Raw genomic sequence first — 23,547 nt, 5'->3', positions numbered from 1 at the left:
CAAAATGATTGTCTGGTGCCCAAAACCAGGACTATTTAGCCTGAAATGGAGAATCTGCCAAAATCTGACCTCAGTGTGTCTTGGTAAACTTATTTCTCACTAGGGCCTTACATGAACTTTCTGCTCCTGTCCCTTCAGTGTCCCCAGTACACCTTGAACTTTCACACTTTTTCTCTGCCTTTGTTCACTCTGTTCTCATTGCTGGGAAGCCCTTTTCCTTCTTCCTTCCTGCCACTTAAATCTCATCCATCCTTCAGGACCCAGACCAAACCCTACTTCCTTTGTCAAGACCTACCCTGATCATCCAATGCTAAATGGTCTGATTCAGGTAAATGAATCCCTTAAAAATGGGTAAATGAACCCATCTTCCCTCCTCTGCCTCTTTGGTCTGCACCTCTTTCTAAGCACTGATTATTCATAGCCTCATGTTGTTTGCTATAATTTCGTTTATATTCATAATATCTCCCCCATAACTCATATGCCTCCTGAGAGCCCAGACTTTCAAACAAACTACATATCCTTACACTGATGATTTTTCCACAATAAAGGGATCACTGATTTGTTGATATTCACTTTTATTACCATTAAATGAACAATATTTAGAATATATGTTGTAGACATACATATGTTGAATTATTTGTACACTTGATTGTCATGAATTATGGTCAGATAAAATCTGAATGCAAGCAGAGTTTGCAGTTGTCTGGGGTAGGAGGACAATAATCTAATGCCCAGCACAACTGAAATCAAGGGGAAAAAAAAGATAAATAAGTGGATGAAAGTATTATTTCACTACTTACAATGCATACAAAGGAATTAAAAACAGACTGGTGGTGAGAAAGACTTGAAAAAGCCTTGGTGGTGGCCAGGGAGATTATGTTGTTAAAAATAATGCCAAAGATGAGAATGAGAGTGCAGCATCCCCAAAAATCAACCCAAAGAAATGGAACAAGTGTAATATTGTGGAGGCGATTTCATATTTGTAAAAATAACAGACGTTTGGATATGCAACGATGTGGAAATTTATAAACTTGTAAAACACATATAAGTAGATTATTTAGCATTATGTGCATTTTCCCAGTGTAATAGCCATGACCATTACATGAATATGCTGTGACTTCAAGTCTGTATTTTCCCTGCCAATCTTCTCAATTTACTAGCTCAAACATACGACTACAAATCCACCCTGTGTTAGGTCATCAGCCTGTTTCACTGGATGTATCACTTTTGCAAAGTAAATAAAATGTGTGCTGTTAAATTTTTTAAACTGTTGCCATGGAAATTCTAAGCTTCAAATGTTACTAATGGGTTGCGCTTTTTAATTAACAGATCATTTGATTTTTATAAATATGTGCATGACCTTCTTAATATTGTTTTAATTGATTTTGTTTAAATAGCTTTATTTCTAAAACTGCAATCAATATGGTTCCTAGAAAAGGGAAGCCGACCAAAAATACTGGATCTAAGCCATTTTACAAGATGTCTTTCTGTTTAAGCAAATTATTTAGAAGAAAGATGTACTTTTAATCATCTTATTCAATTATATTTTCTAGTATATTTATTTTATATTTTCTAGTATAATTATTATTTCTAGTAAATTTATTCCAGTCTTTTATGGTTATAAAGCAGTCTTGCCTAGATCATTCCAATGGCCTCAAACATATGTTCAAGAAATACTTGCACAATGGCCTGGTTCCTATTAATGAAAACAGAAACTACTACTGTCATATGGTTTAGATCGTAAGCACATGAGAAATAGATTATTTTTAAAGCTTGTTTTTATTCCAGGTCAAAATGTTCATTTAAGTAATCATGTTTTGAGTCCATATTAGAAAAGATATAAATAGACATCAGAGCCAATGAAAAATTCAGACGTTTTCCTAATTCCTTTTGTTTGTTTATTTGCATGTGTTTTTCATTCCAGTGGAAATTTATGTTTGTAGAGGACTCCAGAAACAACCAATTATCAACCACAGATGAGATGAGACACAGAGAAGCAGCCACAGAGAAATGTTCCATAATTTCATGGTTACTCAGCCTGCACCAAAAAAAAAAAATCTGATAAATTAAATTATTAACATCCAAGTCAGGGTGTGCAGGGAAAAGGAGGAAGCAATTTGGAAGGACAGGGAGAGGAGGACCGATTCTCATGACGTTGGGGATACGTGTAACATCGATTATCGGCCAGCTCTTCTGGTTAATGGGTGTATGAGCCTATTGAACAGATGGTCCAAGTATTACAGATGGGTAAGAAAGGAATTGAATATGACTTAAAGGCAAGTTAGTGCTATTGAAAAATATAAGTGAGGCTAATACATTTTATAGAATAAAAGGAATTGAGCTTAGTTATTGTTGAAAACTGTGCATCTGAAATAAACAAAACAGTTTTTTAATATTCAATTTTACTTAAAGATACATTTCTAAGTATCCTTACTTTTCAGTCCTATATTTGGTCATGGAAATTTTGCATATGTAAAAAATCATTCAGTGATAAAAAGAAATGAGCTATTAAGCCAAGAAAAGACATGGAGAAGCCTTACATGTATATCGCTAAGTTAAAGAAGCCAGTCTGAAAAGGCTACGTGCTGTATGATTCCAATGACACGACATTCTAGAAAAGGTAAAATTATGGAGACAGTAAGAAGGTAAGTGGTTGCCAGGTGTTCGAAAGGATGGAAGGGATGAATAGGTGAAGTACAGGGCATTTTTAGGATGGTGAAATTATTCTGTATGAAATTGTAATGAATACATGCCATTTTGCATTTGTCGAAACCATGGAACTCTACAACACAAAGTGTGAACCTTAATAAAAAGGATGGGCTATAGTTAAAAATAATGTATCAATACTCATTTACCTATAACAAATATGCTACACTAATGCAAGATGTTACTAATAGAGAAAACTGTGAGGGATGGGAGGAGTATATGGAATTCTTTGTATTATCTGCTCAATTACTCAGTAAATCTAAAACCGTACTAAAAAATAAATCTATTAATTGTTTTTTTAAAAGGTGTTCTCATATGTTAGTTCACACTATTTTTACTAAAATAAGAATTGGAGTTTTTCCTCCCAAGGAAAATGGACCTTTTTTCTTCATAGATTAAAAAAAACCACATTTTAGTTTTCATCCTGAATATTAATAACAACCATCAGGAGTGTATTTGTTTTAACCATTCACTCAGGAGTTCAAATGACCACTGATTGTTTTTGGAAAAATCAAGAAATTTTCTTAATTAAATAGACAATAGGATGACAATCTATGTTTAATTTTAGTGAACCATAAATTGTCTTGGACATTGAGAATCCACGAAGTAGAAAGTTAAGACTAATGTCAATTGGAAAATTTTCAAATATATATCACTTCTGGATTAACGGGGATTCCACAGAAAGGTTGACTTTGTATAAACTGTAGTTTTCTGGTAGCTGAGGTCAGAGAGAGAGAAAAGAAGTCTTTGAAAGAACGCTTGCTCAATATTTAAACTCTGCTGAGCCAGATGGCCTTGGGGTCGACTGAAGCACATTCCCCCTTTTGTCTTCTTTATGTTATGGCTTCTGATTGTTCTTAACAATCACAGATGTGCCTTGCTTTAAACCTCTTTCCTCCTTCCTGACCTCACATCTTCTGTATGTCTTCTGGAAAATGTCTGTGGAATTGCCTTCCCATATTTTCACTGGGATTAAGTCTTTAATGATGCATTTCTAAATGACCACATCCCTTTACTCAGAGGCTACAAAAGTGTTTTCCATCTTTCTTAGCCCCACTCTTAAAAAGATCATCTATGATGGCTTAATTCATACTCTGAAGATAATTAAAATGAGGTCACCCTTTTATAAACTAGTACCACGATATGTGTGATTTCACTTACAGGATCCCATTTCAAAAGTGATGTATTTTTTTAAACCCTTAATTTTTAATTCACTGTTAAAATGTATTATATATGCCAGAATTTCCAAAATGTTTTTAATTTTAAATATAATTTTGCCTTGACCACATAAAATATCAGTAATACCCTTGAAGTTGCAATATTTTGGCAAATATTGATTACATTATACAAGCTAGTAAGTATTAAAATAAAAACTTGCAAGTAAAACAACAAGGAATATTCAGCACCACAAAAAAGAGAGAAGATGTATGTTTTAGTTATAATATATATTACATACAATACATAATATATAATTAATTGTATATGTAATTATACAAGTAGTTATAAGTATATATGTGTCATATATATATATGTAGACGCATATCAAAGGATTCATTGTGAAACACGATGGCCTTTGAAATCTTGAGATTATAAAAGTAGTTTATAAAAGTTCCAGCAAGGCAGCAATACAAGGTGATCAACTAATCAAGTGAATATCACACAATATCACTCTGGTTATTGTTTTTACAGTTTGCTGTTTCAAAATTACATAACTAAAAAGGTTTAATATAATAAAAATGGTCTGAAATGACAAGACAAAGAAGAACACATGTAAAGCTTTGCAAGGAAAAGAAGTATCTTTCTCTAAAGAAATACAGTAGTATTCCCATACAGTATTGTACACCCAATATATTAGTAAAATAAGCATTGCTCTTGCTGGAAATCTGACACCAGTTTATATGTTTTTCTTCCCATTAAAGAAGCAGCATTTGCCCTCAAGTCTGTAGCTTCCAGGACTTTTAACAACATTTTTTTTTTAATAAAAGTTAATCCTCTCAATGTGAGGTTTTGGTAAAGAAAAGTATAATTGCATAACATCCTCTGAAAAAAACACAGTTTCAGATTTCAGCATGCACCTTTAATCTTTTTTTTTTTTTTTTTCATTGCTTGAAACTAAAATTCCATTAACACAAACAAAAGAAAAACAGCTGTGAAAAAGTCTTTGCTTCCAAAGCACAGGGGATTTTTCTAGTAGGTATAAGACAAAACCACTCATCTCATTCTTATGACTGATTTGTCTGTCTACAAATGCAATGTCATTTCTATACGAAGTTAACGCATACCTAAGTGGATGTGAAACGGTTAAACAGTAAAACCCTAGCAGGACACTGAGCGTTTGAAAGCAGTAGTGGTGGTGGAGGAGGGGGAGCGGCCGGTGACAATGATGGTGTGACACCAACATAAACAAAGACAGTCTAAGATAATACTGTAAGGATGGTCCTCATGAACTCCGGGTATAACCAGAGAGGAAGAAAGCAAAATTGTAGCTGCATGGAAAGTGGGAAAAGTTTATGAAACAAAAAAAGAGAGTTGCTTTGTTTTTTGTTTTTGTAAATTAGAAACTGAGTATATAAGGAGCGAGCCAGCGTAAAAACTCACATTGACTAATGCTAGAATTCCAATATTTAGAAATGTTTTCAAGTGTTCATCCACTGCAATCCAGGGGACATTTTTGTACTGATTAAGAACTCTGGGGGCCCGAACAAGCCAGAATGCCCATTGAAACCATGTCATCTCTTTATAATACAAATAAATTAATAGTGGCCTGCCAAGATATATTTGATAAAGGAAGGACAAGTGCTTATTGAATGAGCTAAGTTCTTTAAGAAAGGGCAAAAGAACAATACAACATCTCCTTCAACTTTAGAGTGGACAGGCCAAGTCTGAGAAAACCTGTCACATGCACACACCTTTCATAAGGGCAACACCTCACTGGCGTCGTTGCTCCTTGACTAGTACTGTTTTCCAGACACGAGATACCAGTTCACCTAGCCACTGCTGACTAGATCAGATCAGGGCACCAGACAGAAGGCTGGCTAGAAATTATGGTATGGTCTGAGGTGTAAAAGGAGCTGCCCCAAGATTTCCTCTCAGAGTAGGCACTGGAAAGAACTGAGTAATTGAACAGGTTAAAAATGGAGTTAAAGCAGGAAAAGTATCACAGAGACATGGGATGTGTTTCAGAGGGCATGATGGGATATGCCTGAGGTAAATTTGCTATGGAGAAAATGTCCATGAACTCCGAAAACGTCACTGAAATGGAAAGAGTAAAGCAGAATGCCAAGAGAGAATGAGAGTGGCAGCTTCTCTACAGTCTGTACTTGAGACCACTTTGGCCCAGATACATCTCCAAGGATAGTTCTAGACCACATACAGACTTGAAGTAACTCAGATTTATAGAACACAAAGATTTGAAATAGAATAATCTCCAGTCATCTTAGCATAGTTGTTAAAAGAAAGACTCTGAAGTCAAGCTGACTGGTTCAAATCCCTGTTCACCCACTGACTAGCTGTGTGACCATTGGCAAGTTACTTATGTTCTCTGGGTCCCAAAGTCTACTTTTGTAAAGTGGACATAATGATAGTATTCACCTCATAGGTGATTATAAGGATTAAATGAGTTGATATGTATAAAATCTACACATACCACGAGCTGTGTGTGTTAGTTATCGCTTTATTAGTTTTGAATGACAAAATTCACAGCACAAGTTTTATATTATTTTGACCCCCAAAGACCAAAGTCTGAGTAATTTACCTATTATCAGGGAAGAGGGATTCAGTATAGTGTCTGAAAAAATGTGAAGTTATTTCCCTTGATGGACGTTCAAGCTGTGGGAATCATTTGAGTTCCCACAGCAGGTCAATTGTTTAAGTTATCCTTTACTGATATTTCCAGCAAGCCCTCAGGAGACCATGCTGTTCAGAATTCAGCTTTCCACAAGAACATTAACTGGATTCACTTAGGGCTATAGTGGGTAGGTGGTAGCATACATTGACAATTTTTCAGGTTACAACCACCCTGCCTGTCTCTGGCTGTGCTACTCAAACTGGATTAGGCTTACTTTTGGAGAGGTGGTCCAAGCAGCACTCAAAGCTAATCTATAAGCAAGGCTTGTCTTCTTAGAGTTTATTTAAAGCAGATTTTAAACAGACTTTATTTTTTAGAGCAGTTTTAGCTTCATAGCAAATTTGAGCGTAAGGTACAGAAATCTCCCATATAGTCCCTTCCTCCACACATACATAGCCTCCCCTGTTACTAACATCCCCCACCAGAGGGGTATGTTTGTTACAGATGATGAATCTACATTGAAACACATCATTATCACCCAAAGTCCATAGTTTGTAATAGGGTTCACTCTTGGTGTTGTAGATTCTATGTGTTTGGATAAATGTATAATGACATATATATACCATTATAGTGTCATACAGAGTAGTTTCATGGCCCTAAAAATCCCCTGCGCTCTACCTATTCACCCCTCCCTCCTTTGACCCCTGGCAGCCAGTGATCTCTTTACTGTCTCCGTAGTATTGTCTTTTCCAGAATATCATATAGTTGGAATCATACAGTAGATAGCCTTTTCAGATTGGCCTCTTTTACTTAGTAATATGCATTTAAGATTCTTCCGTGTCTTTTCATGGCTTGGTAACACAAGTTATCTTTTTAGTGTTGATAATATTCTATTGTCTGGATGCACCACAGTTCATTTATCCATTCACCTACGGAAGGACATCTTGATTGCTTCCAAATTTTGGCTATTATAAATAAATCTGCTATAAACATCTCTGTGCAAGTTTTTGGGTGGACATAAGTTTTCACCTCCTTTGACGTAAATACCAAGAAGCTTGATTGCTAGATTGTATGGTAATAGTATGTTAATTTTTCTAAGTAAACTCCAAACCGTCTTCCAAAGTGTCTGTACCCTTTTGCATTCCCATCGACAGTGAATGAGAGTCTTTGTTGCTACACATCCTCATTGCATTTGATGTTGCCATTATTTTTAAGCCCTTGTTGGTTGCACCATTTGCAAATATTTTCTCCCAGTCTGTACGTTGTCTTTCATTTTGTTTATGGCTTCCTTTGTTGTACGGAAGCTTGTAAGTTTGATTAGGTCCCATTTGTTTATTTTTGCTTTTGTTTCTATTGCATTTGGAGACTGACCTAAGAAAACATTGGTATGATCTATGTCAGAGAATGTTTTGCCTATGTTCTCTTCTAGGAGTTTTATGGTGTCATGTCTTATTGATATTGTCATTATTTTTATATTAAAATAAAAAGAGTATTTTATAGAATAATAAAATACTATGTGCATTGTGAAATCTCAAGTTGAGGTTTTAAAGTGATTGTCTACTTAGGGCACACATCTTTGGGAATTTATCCCTAATCCTAGTGGTAACAGTTTAACTTGATCCTGTCATTAGAAGTGGCTTGATGAAAAAGATGGAGAAGCTCAGCGATACTGAATAGCATCCTCTCATTCCAACGTCTTATGGAGTGAGGCGACACAGACCACAACATTGGTTAGGGGTCTGAATTTTTAAATTATAGATTGGCTTTTCACCTATTCATGTGGATTCTTAACATTACTAGTTGATTTTTAACCATAAACATAAAAACCTCAACCAAGGCCCTCACCTGATTGTTACTTTAAGGATTTTCTGCTCTCCAGCTCCTAACCAAAAGGAAATATCAACCAATAACCAGTTTCAGCATTTCACTTTCCCCAGCACTCTAAGTTCTACCTTTGGATCAGGATTGAACACATGCTGGTATCTGACTCACTGGGTCCTTCTCAGAAATGTCTTCTTCCCTGGTGTTCTAATATTACGCCTTTGACTTTTATTGAAGGCCTTTATAGGAAAGAGCCACATGAGGCCCATTTCTGCATTTGCTGTGAAATTGGTATAAGGACATTGTCCATTAAATTATTCAGTGTTCCCTACCTAAGACTCACATGAGGACTTGCTCTGAGTTTAGTACCAGGAAAAAAATGTGCCTTCTTTGAGACAGTAGTAAATTTTCTTCTTTTCTATTGGTGAGTTATGTAATCCATTGTGTTTCCCTTTTTTCTTTTTTTTTTTTTTTTGTCTTGGCTGACAAAACAATGCAGCCAGTTTTTATGTACAACTGTACCCACTGAGTTAGCCTTTATGGTTGGCATGTTTGTTTCTTCCTTTTTTCTTAACTTTCTTTCTTTTAATTTATTCTTATAATATTATTGTATAGAACTTTTTATAAATCTATTATTGTAAAATCTGTATGAGAAAAAGGTTGAGTGTACCAAACAAAACTTACAAATATATTGCTTTACCTGACACAGATTTTTTTGAGGACTTTTCTGTTTTGTTTTATAAAATACTATTGAATTCAATATAGGATAGGCAAATTGTTAAATGTATAATTAAGTGTGATTTAATCATACGCCTTTGGCAAAATTTTATAGACATAAAGTTATAAATCAGGAAAAAATCCTCGGGGGCATAATCACCATAGTCATAGAGAAAATCAATTCTCTCATTCATTATATTAGTAAAGTCCTGCTTTCATTCAACAAATGTTTGGGTCAGCTTTGTAATCACCGTGGAGAATACGAACTTGTTTTAAAAAGAGGATCACCCTCAAGAAATTTACGGTTTGGGAATTAAGAGCCAGTGTGTTTACCAATCTTACTTAAAGACAGGAATGAGGTACTTCTCGTCTAGCTGCATTGTATGCCACTATGCCAGAATTTTTTTGTAATGAAGCTGGAAAAGAAGTCTTGTAAAGATTAAAAAAAAAATTGTTATAGGCGAATTTTTTTATGAAGAGAAGGAAAACTTCACACAAAATAATTAATAGTTAAGCTTCCCTCAAACTGAAATTTCCTGAAAGGGATTATGGGAAGTAATCAAATTAAGCATGACTTTATTACGATCTGCAAGTAGCTATGACTGTAGGATTTCTTTTATTTTAATGTGAACAATATTTCTTTGAAATAACACTTTCTTAAAGGCAGAAAAATTACTGACTGCTATATGTGGACTGATAATATAAATATTTTATCAGTGTCCTAAACTCTCACACGGGAAGTAGGGTTATAGGAATATTTTCAAAGCTTGTCTTTCAAGAATTGAAGGTTGAAGGTTGCTACAATCATTTGCTTTTCATATTCTGCTTGTCTTTTTTTCATGAGGTGAATAATGTAAGAGTCTGGAAACCAATGCTGGGTGAGGGTTTTTGCCTAGAGATCTGTTTAGATTAGTTACTAAGCTTCCCAGCTTGTGGTCATTGAAGGTCACTTGGTTGATAGCTAAAATTTCAATTGGAAACTTGTCATATAATCAGGATTTAAAGCCCAGCTGAGACTTTGTCTCTCCTGTGAAAGGGGAGGTTGTTTTATGATTAGCTTCAGAATGTTAAATTAGGTGTTGGCAATTATGAGCCTTTTTTGCAGTTTAAATTGCACTATGGAAACACCTGTCCAGAATAGCAAAAGAAAGCATGCTTTAAAAAAAATAGAAAAGTCTGATTCTGTTATGCATGAATAATCCTGCTTTTATTATCAAACCCTAGAAGCCACATTTAACCACTCTTGAGAAAGAATACTTTTTGTATCCTTTAACAGTGATTCTCAAGACCAAGCATCTTATTAAAGATATCTTTTGTATGTGGCACAGGGAAATAATTTGCATAAAGAGCCCATTTTTAAAATGACTGAAATGTTTTCCAATTTATTTTCAATTTTTTTTTTCCATTCCAGTAGTCCTCATGTTCTTAGAACAAGTATATGGATGACCCATAAAACCAAGCCCTAAAATTGGCAAAACTTAATAAATTCTTCTGCTATTGTTGTAAAAGGTATTCAGTACCTTTGGGTATGAGAATTGAGCAAAAAGATGATTGAGAGTATAGGAAAGAAACTCTGAATAAACTTCAAAATCACTAAAGTTCTTCTGATAAAAGTAATACATCAATTTCAATCCCTTCACAGAATACATTGGGGATAGGGGTTTGGCACAGAGAGGAAGAAGTGATTATTTATGTATAATATAGTAAACCACCTTCATACCTGGCAATGTTGCCATATGGAGTCATACTCAAGTACTCAAACAAAACTTTCAAACAATATCAAGATCAGATGATACATGAGTATTTCGTACAGGATTGGAAAGCCTGTAATAACATTTTTCCCAAAAAGTTGCAGATAGTTGAGATTTACCTGAATTAAAACATAATAATACTTATGTATATACAATATATTATATATATAAAATATTATATATATATGTATATATATATATACTGAATTCACCTTTCCACCTAAAACAACCAAAAAAAAAGAAGAGCAAGAGAGAGACAAAGTATTTGAAACAATGGCTTTCAAGACCCTGAACATCAGGCAACAAAGGAAGTGATCTTAGAAGGATGAGCCCCATGGTTGCCCCCAGTTTACTGCTTTGAGAGAGTTTTCAGGCTGCAGAACAGGGAAGGGGAGTGCAGAAGGAGCCTGGCAGACTCCCTGAGATGAAGAGGTAGAGTTGAGAGTCTGGGGAGACCAAGGTAGCTAGAGTTCACTAGACAGAGTACTGAAGAGGAGAGAGATGTACAAAGAAAAAAAATCCAGAAATCTGTAGAGAGTTCCTCTCAAGTAGTATTCTGCAAAGTACTGATCAGCACAGGCATAGACAGAAACTGCCTGAGGCTAGGAAAAGAATCATCTGAAATGTCCTGGAATGGTACATGTCCCCATCAGCCATTCTAGAAAACCTCATAATTCATGGGCATTGGGTAGAAAACTGGGAAGGATCTTTCTCGGTAGTGGAGAATTTGTCCTAGTAAATGTTACTCTGGTCCCACCTAACAATTCTTAAAAGCAAGATGTGAAAAAAGTGAAATTGTTTCCAAGTAACGTAATCACACCCCAGAACAAAATTCAAGAACATTTATAGGAATACAAAAATAGCCAGCATTAAATATAGTAAAATCCACAATGTCTGGGAACCAATCAAAGATGACCAGCTTACAAAGAAGTATGAAAATACAACCCATAATGAAGTTCAATCAGTTGAAACTGACTCAGAACCAATGCAGATGTTAAAATTAATAAACGAGAGTGTTAAAACAATTATGATTATATTCCATATGTTTAAAATGTTAAGTAGAGACATAAAAGATATTTAAAAGATCCAAATTGAATGTCTAGAGGTGTTCTCTTGAAAACTACAATGTGTGAGATGAAAAATACACTGGATGGGATTTACTGCAGATTAGATGCTACAGAAGAGAAGACTAGTAAACTTGGAGACATAGCAATAGAAACTATTCAAAATGAAACAGAGGAAAACACACTGGAAAAAAGTGAAAAGAGGATCAGCGAGTTGAGGAACAACTTATCAAATTATATATTTTAAATATATGCTGTTCATTATATGTCAGACATATATGTGTATATACATACATTTAGATAGCTGTTTAAAAATATGAACAATAATAAGTACCCTCAAGAATTTATAATCTAGTCATTAAATCAAGGGGGATTTATAAACAACATGATACATAGCAGCATAGACTGGTATCACTCTTACAAAAATCAGTTTAAATTAGCAGTTTGGTGTAATAAATATATGCACTCAGAACAATTCTTACTAATAAAATGAAAGAATATTTTTTTCCATATAGAAAACATTTTTAGCATATTATACTTTTTTAATATCTTAAAATTTTCTGCATATGATAATAAATCTAATGTTACTGAAATAACATTTGGAATAACCTCTTTTAACCTTTACAGAATACATTATCCCAATTCACTTTTTCAACATACAATTAATTTTTTTAGAGATAAAACTTTTGAGTAGATTTAATTGCCAAAATAACTACCTTGGAAATGGAAATAACCTTCAATTATGAACTATGATCAAAGAGAGCTTTTTCATTTTTCACATTGTTTCATGAAATGACTTTCATTCCCCCCCATCACCTTTTAAGTAACTTTGACATGACATTTTATTTTTCATCACTGGTAAAATATTTTCAGTTGAATACAATTTAATGAGACAAACCCTTTGGCCAGTTCTAATGCAAATAGATCGATGTGTGGGGGAAAAGTGCAGCCAGGTGCGAAAAGGGTCTTGGTATTGCTTGAACACTTTTGTTTCAATGCTTCAGTCCAAATCCATATGGTAACATTACCAGGTATGAAGGTGCTTTCCTAAAGCTGATGTGTAAACCAGTGGCAAAAGGACATCTGCCATTGATTCACTAATAATGCACGGATATTTCTTTCAGGCTTAGAAAACCAAATATATCTTATTCTTATCCCATTCTCAGAAAGCCCTAACTAATTATTCCGTGAACAAATTAGTTCAGATGGAAGACTAAAAAGAGGAAAGTGTATAGAGAACTTAGAAGCTGTAGAATATCGATTCAAATTACTCATCTCTGAGAAATGTTTTTGGAAGACTAAATAGAATCTTATTCATCTCATTCATCTCCTCCATTATAAGAGTCCATCAATTGAACAACACACCATCAATTTCAAGACAACTTTTAGATTACACGTCCATGTAGGTTGGAAGCTGCATCCCAGTTTTAGAAACATTTGAGAGTCTTTAAATCAAGGAAATGTGCTATTTTATCATAAAGAATCAGAAATTAAAAATTTTAATATATTTCAAATAAATATTTACGAAAAGAGCACATACATTAACAATTGAACAACAATTAATAGTAAAAAGTCAGTTTTGATTTAATTTCTGTAGATAAGTTTAAAGAAACTTTCAAACACATACGATTTCACACCTGAATTTTTTTTCTTCCATCTCTTGACACATATATTAGAACTTTATGGCCATGGTGCAACAGAAGCAATGAGTTTTGTAGCCAGGAGAAGTGTGGTTATTACTTGATAGATTATATTTTCAGTTCACCTTAAATAATTGTCTACTAAAATTTGATTCTATCTGGATGCTCCCTAATTCCCCCTCACGTGTTTAGCTGAGGGTCCGTCTTAAATTCCAAGGTGAAATTACAGGGTGATCTGTTCAGAAAAGTAAAAGAGAGAACAAGATTTAAATATCTCAAAATTAGAAATAAAATGTATAAATTGATACCTCTTTCATTAAAGTCTGTTCTCAATCAACGATCAGCTAATCAATAATTACTCACTGGAACTTAATATATGCAAAATATTTCATTACACTTTCATCAAATGTAGAAACACAATGGAGCACCAAATGACCCCAAAATCTCTAAACTGGCAATAATAATACATTGAACGTGAACAGTGGAAGTTGTTGCCTTTACTTAAATAAATGATGTCAATGTCATTGGCTGTGTAGCCAAAATCTAGAGAGTAAAAACATTTTTAAGACTAGAGAAATGAAATGGGATGTGGGGTTCCCAGGGCACTTGGAAAAGATAGAATCTATGACGGAGGAGGTTTTGCCTACATCTGGTTAAGAAAACTTAGACATAACTTATTTAGTGGTCAAATGAGGTGGCCGAGAGTGGGATAAGGAACTGGGGGAAAATAGGGCCCTTCCCCAAGAATCATTTTCAGGGCCAGACTTGCCTGCTCTGCCTCTTTTCTTTGTTCATTAAAAAGTTTTTTCACTTGCTTCTCTTCTGTTTTCTTGTTTGGTTCCCATCAGTGGCTCACTTCACACTAATTGCAATTCCCATGAACTTCCTCTGAAGTAGTTGGTACATGTAATTTGGGAGTGAGCTCCTAAATTCTTAATGCTTGGATTGATTTCAAGTTTCTCATTAGTTTACCATAAGAGCTGGAACATACCAGAGTTTCAAAATTTGGGGGGATCTTTACTGTTAATCTTGAGTTTGAAGAACATGCTTTGTCTTAGTAACAATGTTGTGGTTTTTTAATTTGTTTTTAGGGTTTTGTTTGTTTGTTTGTTTTGCTGTTTTGAGAAATTCTTCTAGATTAGTGTATACAAGATTCTGTGTGTTTGTGCATTTTTCTGGGAAGAAGTTTCATAGAGATGTTTCTTAGAGATGTTTTTGTCCCCCAAAAGGATGAAACCATGGTTCTAGGTATTTCTTTTACTCAACTAATATTTATTAAGACCATAATATTTGCTGCAAACTATGCTAAATGCTAAAGAGCAGAGATGAGTAACAATTCCTTTCCTGAAGGAGTTTTCTGAGGTCAGACAGACACTGAACCAGGCCCCCACAGTCCAGTACAGCAAATTCCATAATAAAAGTAGTCGAGTGCTCTTTAAACACAGAGGAGGGAGAAACTGAGTCTGGGGGAGCTTAGGAAAGAGTTCCTTTAAGGTGGGACATGGTTCCTGGGTCTTGAAGCCCAAGGAGAGTATGAGCTACTGTTACTCCATCTCCTCGCTCATTGGTGGATCAACCACACGCAGCCATTGGGGGTTTAGAGCCCAACGATTCTAGTTTCTCACCAGCACTTTCACGGAATGTAACCCAACTGTAACTGGCTCCAGAGATTCTACTGATTCATCTCTCTCAAAGAGTCTCTGCTATTTCCCAGTTATTTCTGAGTTTCCCATGATACCCTTTTGCTTGCTTTTTGAAACTACTCTGCCTAAGCCTTCCTCTTAGGCGTGTACATTTTGTCCTTATACTTTTGCTCCACTGCTAGTGAACCTCAGAAAGTCTCTGTTCAGTTGGGCACACTGGGCTGCCAGTGACCACTGTGTTTCCTCTATACAGTACCCAGAGGTCCAGGTCCTGTTACGTCTCTTCACTTGTTAGTAGGACCAGGCATGGCCACATGTGGCCAAGGGATGCCATACTCCCCAGAAGACGGTTGTTCCCAAAGCTGTCACTTCTCTGTTCTGCTGATGTTCTTGCTACTACAATGGAAAGGGTGAGCTCTGTGATTATTAGCTCTTAATCTGCTTCTCCACAACCAGATGGGTTAGAGATTATTGGTATTCCTTCACATTCTGTGGCCCGTTCTGCTCACACTTGCAGCATTCTCAGAGGATTGTTCTTTGGCTACGGAAGCAGATCTGGAACTATCTGGAGTTTATAAATCCTCATTCTTACCACTTTTGCCCAGCAGGCAGCCAATGACTAACTGCTACTGCAAGTGGATTAAATTCCAGCTCCCTCGTCTCAAGGCAGGGCAATGTGTGAAGCACAGTTTACACCCCACATCTACCCACAGGATCAAGCCCAGGCTAGGACCTCACCTGAAACCATACCATTGGTTGGCTTTTCCCTTCACATATCCTGCCTTTCCTGTGCCCTTTCCAATTTCCCCTTAATAAACCACTTTCGCACAAATCCTTTCACATCAGAATCTGTGTTGTGGAAACGCAACCTAGGAAGCCAGGTCAATCCCATTCCCGGAACTCCCTGGGCCTGAGAAAGAAAGACGTTTCTCCAACCGTCAGTTCAAAGATGCATCTTATGCTTATTCCATATTGAAGGTTTTCCCAGGATGTTTGACCATGATCACTTTTATTTTTTTTCAGTGGGGGGGGGAAACATAGCTGATTCTCTCAGGATGCGGCCTTGCCCCAGGGCAGCGACAAGATAATCTCAGAATAGCCAGATATTAGTATTTTTCAGGATCTGGATTATACAACCTTATCCATGGTCATGAAACTTTTTTTTTCAGAGTTTGAGCTAGGATAGAGGGGAGAAGCTAATAATACACAAATATGGCAAAAGGAAAGATTATGATAAGAATTCCAATGTGGCTGGAGAACAGAATATGCAGCCACGAATAGAAGATGAAAGTTCAGATGCTAATGGGCTTTAGCTCCCACTAAAGAGTTTGACCTTTATCCTATAGATACCAGGGGTATTTAAATGAGGTGATGATATGAGGAGTTTTGTTTTTGTTTTTGTTTTTTAAAGATAAAGATCATAAAGGACTGAAGAGAAAGAAATGGTGAGAGGCCTGGGCATAGAGATTGGAAGTCAGCTGCACAGGGGAATATAGTTTGGGATGTAAGATAAAACTCTGGATAAAGATAAGATAATTTAGGGACTCTGTAAAGAAAAGAGAAGGATATCAAGGAGAATACCCCTTTCATACTGAGGAAACAAACTCTAAAATGCAATGTGTGGGCCAAATGGATGGAGGAAAGACAGGATATGGATAGGAACCAGCAGACATTAATACCCTAGAATCCATGGGAAAAATAATATACAGCATCAAATTTTATAGAAAAATCTAGTAATGTGACAACAAAATAGGATTTGGCATTGAGAATGTCATTTGTGGCTAAAGGGAAAACAATAGCAGTAGGGTAATAAGAAAGGAAGCCAGATTGTAATAACTTAAGAACTGTGTGAAATTTGGAAAACTAGACTCAGTAAGTGTGGTCTTCTCCCTCACACCACCCCCTTCCCCAGAAGATTAACCACAAATTGAAAAAGGCATTAGGAAGTAGTTTGAAGAGGATGTGGAAATAAAATAAAATATATTTGAGGGTGAGGGAGGCTTATCAATATACTCTGCAAGAGGGATGGAGGAAAAAAAAAAGAAATGTAGAATATCTACAAAAAGAGGGGTTAAATGATGATCAAGATCCTAGATATGGGGAAGGATGTCTTAGAGAGATGGCCAGGGGATATTGTGCTCTGAGACAGGAAGGAATATGGATGAGGATGGATCTATGGCCAGAGGTCACATGCCAGAGAGATAGGTGAGCAGTTCACAATGGCCACTCTTTCGTTTCAAGAATCAGACAGAGTCAACTGCTGTGGGTTAGAGACATGGAAGTGAAACAAGCACTGTGAAGAGGGATGTAAAACAGGAAATATAAAAAAACCATAATCACACATGAGAGAAAGAATTACCCAGTGGTACTGAGGGCCCAGTTGGTTTAGAATAAGGTGTGGTGATACTGTTCAGCCCCCTTGTAGAATTTTAATGTTCAGGACCAAGGACAAATAGTAAAGAAAAAAGATAGTTATAAATAAAATGAATGGGTCTATTCATCTTTGGTTATGTCTTGGGGTGGGTAATGCCTACAGAGAGACAAAATACAAAAGAAATTGAGGGTGCTGGTGAAAGTGCATTTAAGTAATTAAACCATGATATCTAGACTGCATTGGAAAAGGAATTGATATCAAAAGGAAATGGTCAGATCTGGGAAACCAGAAGGACATTTCAGGCAAGAAGAGTATATAGAAAGTTCTAGAATTAACCCTTCACAAAGTGTATGGACAGGAAAGAGAGGCCCAAGGAAGGCAGAGAATATGAGCTGGGGAATGGAGGTGGACAGCTGGTGGGTTTTTGTTTTTTGTTTTTTGTTTTTAATATTTATTTATTTATTTATTTTTGGCTGTGTTGGGTCTTCGTTTCTATGCGAGGGCTTTCTCTAGTTGCGGCAAGTGGGGGCCACTCTTCATCGCGGTGCACGGGCCTCTCACTATTGCAGCCTCTCTTGTTGCGGAGCACAGGCTCCAGACGTGCAGGCTCAGTAGTTGTGGCTCACGGGCCTAGTTGCTCCATGGCATGTGGGATCTTCCCAGACCAGGGCTCGAACCCATGTGCCCTGCATTGGCAGGCAGATTCTCAACCACTGTGCCACCAGGGAAGCCCAGCTGGTGGGTTTTGAAAGCCCAGCACAGCTAACACGCTAACTGCATGCAAACAGAGAAGAAAGCTAAGTCCAAGTTACCTTTGGAAAAGACTTGATGGAAGGTGAGACATAGAGAATGATGGTGAGAAGCAGCAAAGATGAGACCCATATTCCTAAATTCTTGTCCTGAAAAACAGAATAACAATATCCCCAACAAAATGAAATACACAAACAAGGAAAGAGGTCTAAGTTGAAACGGAGATGAATGTAGTGTTAGCTGTGATGAAATATTCAGTTGGAAATTTCCTCCAGGCCACTGGAAATACACACTGCAAAATATAAACTGCAATGGTATTGGGGTCATGCCTGGAGTGTTCCGCTTCAGATCTCGACAACTTCTGTTGTTATATGTTGACCTGGTATCACCAGAACAAATTTCCCCATATCACCTAGTTTTCCAAATAATTCCCAGCTCAAAATCTATGCTGTTGTCATACAGAATCATTAAAAGCTAGCATGTAGACATAGAGAATTTAACCTGGGACACTAAACCGCATATGGAGTACAGGATAGTTATCATTCTTGCAAAACCATTTAATCTCTAAACTGATATACAACAGCATTATGCTTTTGAAGCTAGACAGTGATTCACATACATTGAGGTGGGGTAGGATGAGGGTGTGGAGCGTAAGAGCACCTCGTCATGCTTGGGAAATTCATCAAACACTGGCTTAAATCACAGTTTTGCTCTGCCTGGGGGAGTTAGGAGAATGCTCTCTATGAACAAGTACATCATTTCTAACCATTAGGATACTTAAAACTCTAGGCAATGAAAATGACTCAAGGAAAAATATGTATCCTAAGGGGCTGATAGAGATAGTCCTCCTTCAGAAACCTGATTTACTTTTCTCTTCAAAGCGATATCATGCTCATCATATTGCAAAATAATTTATTCATCATAAGTACATATGTATTAGTAATTTATGGCTTACAAATACTGTCTCTGGGGCTCTTTTCTTATCCATAGCACTGTGTAAATTGTCTTTATTAGGCCAAGTCCATGAGATCTAGCTGCTAATTCTGAGGTTAATGCAAAAAACATGGAAATTTGCCCCCTTAATCCTACTAACCAATATTTCCTTCTTTCTCTCTCAAATTTTCTTTTCTTTTCCTACATGAATATCACAATCTTGGCACAAGCAAGTTTTATATTTTATATGAGTAAAATCAAACACTTTATTTTTCCAAATGAGACCAATACATAGTACATTGCTCAATCTTGCATTGTTCTTTCCATTCAAAACGTGGGTGAAATATCTTGTCCCAAAGGACGTACAGATATTATCCAATTTGGTAGGTGTAAAGTAATTTATCAGCTCCCTCCCCAAGTATTTGGAGAAAGAATTCCATCCATATCCCAATAAAATTCCTTTTCATCACCAAGGGTGTAACCCGTAAACGACTGACCAAGCACAGGTGGCATTCACTAAGACTTAGAAATGAAATGCTCTCCCCAGAGTGAACAGCTTCTTACAAGAATATTTGGAGTACAGTGTGTTCCAGGCATGCGGCACCTGTTACCCACTTGTTTAAATGTCTCATGAAGGGGACAGAGAAAAAATAGTTTCTCTCTGTCTCCGGGAACATACATAAATTTAGCATACAGTTCTTTTTTGGCCAAGTACAAGTTTGAATTACCTTAAGAAAGGCCATAGGATATATTTTCTTAAAGATGCTCTTCATGCTACAATTTATTCCATAAAATGACTGAGAGGAGGTGGTGGCCAGGAGAAGGGAAGAAAAGGATAGAGATAAAGAAATGAAAACATAAAATGGAAGGAAGGCAGTGTTACAAATCCAGCATTGAAACTGGGATGAAAAAGGAAACTCATTAATTTACTCTTACTGCTAATGTTTGCATTATGTCCAAGTATTTGGTCTCCTATGTGTACTTAATTATGAGACATGTGAGATCCAGGTCACCGCTTTTTAAATATTGAAAAATCACTATGTATGAAGATGTTATTGCCAACTCTTTAGGAAATAGGTTGAGTTCATATTATTTTTCCTACATTTTGAGGTTAACTCAGTCTCAGTAGGGAACTGAATGTTTTTCCTCATGAGACCAACCAGTCTTAATCTCATTAGCATCATACTTGAATGAAAATACATTGGTCTAATGTTATTTTATTAAGTATAGTTATTACCATTGTTGAAAAACATAGAAACATTGGAATGATTTTAGAAACAACGTCATTGCTATTTTCATTCAAGTTGTACTATGTTCTTAAATAGACATTATCTACTACGGAATGCACACACAAGTGAGTACAGTTGACCCTTGAACGACAGGGGTTTGAACTGCGCAAGTCCACTTATATGCGGATTGTTTTCAATAACAGCCTACTACAGAACTATGCGCTCTCCGGTTGGTTGAATCCATGGATGAAAAATCGCGGACATGGAGCGCTGACTATAAAGTTATAGGCAGCTTTTCCATTGAGTGGAGGGTCAGTGCCCCTATCCCCACGTTATTCGAGGGTCAACTGTACTTTCAAAGTACATGTGCACGGGTTGTGCATGCACACATATGAGTGTGTGGGCTCACATGGACACATCCACACGCCCCACAGGGTTCAGACAAAGCTGCGGCTGCTCAGCACCCGACCTCTTCAGCATTTCATTCCAATATTGAAGCGAAGCATCTGTCTTTACCCTTTGGACTACTGTAACTTTTAGAGCACTCTTTATTTATAGCCACTCTGTGAGTTGTTCTCCAACCTTCTGGGGCTGCTTTCAGAATTACAAGCATACTCATAAGAAGGGAATTCAAGGTCAGTAGTCTGTGTTAAGCAATTCCTATATTTATAAATTTTCTAGAAATGGATAACTTATCATTCTTCCTCTCCATGCTTGCTGGGCTCAGGACCAGCCGCTATTTTCACAAAATCTTTTTTTAACGCAGAGATGAACATCTAACGTGCATCTGTGGTTCAAGCTCACCCTAAGGGCTTGTGACGCCAGTGACTGGCTAAGGACTAACACTTTGGAATCGGTCCCACCTTCTCTTTCTGCCAGCCTGGCTCACCTCAGGAGCAGGAGCAAAATGAGGAACAGAATCCAGCCTTGAAAAGCTCTTCATTGTTGCTGCAGTTCTGTCCAGGGAGAAGAAGAATGTGCAGTGATTAGAAACGCATATTTCTGTTGTTGTCGTATGTGTATGTGTTTTCACGTTACAATTTAAATTGTTCCTTCTTTTTTTTTTTTTTTTTGGCTTTTCACCGAACTTGAGTGAGGGCTTCTGTTTAGTTTTGGACTCTGACACTTTCTTAAGACCCCATCAGATAGAAAGATTTCATGTCCCTTGTTTTTGTGGGAAAAATAAACAATGGCAATTTTGTATAATGTTGAGTATGCACTTATTGTATGACTGGGTAAACAAAACATTGATGCACAGATTTATGAACAAATCCAGAGAAAAAATCAACAATTAAAATAAAAGCTATAGAAATCATTATAAAATGAAGGTAGTTACCCACGTGTAAACCTCTTCCCAGGAAATGATTCAAGTAAAGGATGGGAATCTCTTAAATTTTATCCAGAAATCAGGTGCTGCCTTGAAATCTCATTAAAAATACATAAATTTAAAATGTAACAAATATCTGGCAAAGAATAATGAAATGATAATAATGTATAAGCCACACTACTGTATACCAGAGTGGGCACCCAGTAAAGGTTTTTTCCTTTTTCAACCAAATAATTGTAAAATGTTTTGTTTTAATATTTCAGTTATCTGCAGGAAGAATAGAGAAAGAAGAAATAGAAATTCTAAAAATGATTTTCGCTGGTTGCTGATTTTATGTTTTTACGCAATTACTCTAACCTAATAAATAGCTGGTTTTCTGAAACTTTGGAAAACAATGAGACTGCAGCATAAATAATTTTCTACACAAAAGATGCTAAATAAAAAGGCAATCCAGAACCTTAGACGCTACAGTACACCACAAGTGCCTGGGCAGTGGCCAAGTACTGCCCCCAGGGCATGTCATCTGCTAATGGGCTTCCTAACCCCAAATTCTTCTCTGTGGTTCCACAAGGAAAGTAGCCATGATCTCATTTAGGTCTCTCGGTTGTGTCTTTGCCACAAAGTATAATCTTTTCCCATCTGGGGTTCCTTTCAAAATGCAAGCCACTACACACTTTCTTTTTACAAGTGGGATCTCAGGTCTGAAACACTATCTCCTGCTGTGTTGAATGTCTGTTCAGAATCTTACTATTTATTTTTCTTTCCCCACTTGCTTTCCCACTGGTTATTTCCTACACCAAAATTACCTGACAAAATGGGGTTAGCAAAATTAGTTTGCATACTTTGAACGTCCAGGTCTTTTACATTTTATGATATCCCACAACACAGAGGATAGCATTCTGTGCATATCTATGAAAATCCTCCTGTCATTTGTTGAAAGAAGAAACGCAAGGATGGATGCCTCCTTTTTGTAACTCCCATAAGTGACATTCAACAGATGTGACCTCTTTATTAAATAAAATGTTTGGACTCCATCAATTTATATGATTAACAGAAGTTAATCTATAAGAAGTTAAAGGGGTTTGGGAGTGACTAGATTAATTAAGCCTGGTTATCCATAGAGCTGGAAAAGGGGAAGCCAAGTGAGCAGGGAGACAAAGTATTTTAAACAAAATTATGTTGAACAAAGATAAATTGGACTGGTTTTACATCACAAGAAAATACTCAGGGGACTTCCCTGGTGGCGCAGTGGTTGAGAATCTGCCTGCTAATGCAGGGGACACGGGTTCGAGCCCTGGTCTGGGAGGATCCCACATGCCGTGGAGCAACTGGGCCTGTGAACCACAACTGCTGAGCCTGCGCGTCTGGAACCTGTGCTCCGCAACAAGAGAGGCCGCGATGGTGAGAGGCCCGCACACCGCGATGAAGAGTGGCCCCCACTTGCCGCAGCTAGAGAAAGCCCTAGCACAGAAACGAAGACCCAACATAGCAATCAATCAATCAATCAATCAATCTTTAAAAAAAAAAAAAAGAAAATACTCAAAAGTGCTTTAAGCAGAGTGATAGGAAGTACAAGAACAAGAAAGGAAATTATGGATCTTTTAAAAAAACAAAAGTAGACCAAGCCATCAAAATGTTGCTCGGGACAATGGTAAATCAGTTACACAGTCACAGCCCTGGGAAAACAGAACAGCCCTAGAAATCACTGAAAATATTATCAATCAGGAAAAGATAATTCTTTTTACAAAACAAAACGGAATTCCTTAAATAGAAAATACTCACCATCAACATAATCCTCTCATTTG

The sequence above is a fragment of the Balaenoptera acutorostrata genome, chromosome 4, assembly GCF_949987535.1.
Source record: "Balaenoptera acutorostrata chromosome 4, mBalAcu1.1, whole genome shotgun sequence".
NCBI lineage: Eukaryota > Metazoa > Chordata > Mammalia > Artiodactyla > Balaenopteridae > Balaenoptera > Balaenoptera acutorostrata.
The sequence above is the reverse complement of the archived record's forward strand: the minus strand, read 5'-3'. Positions refer to the sequence as shown.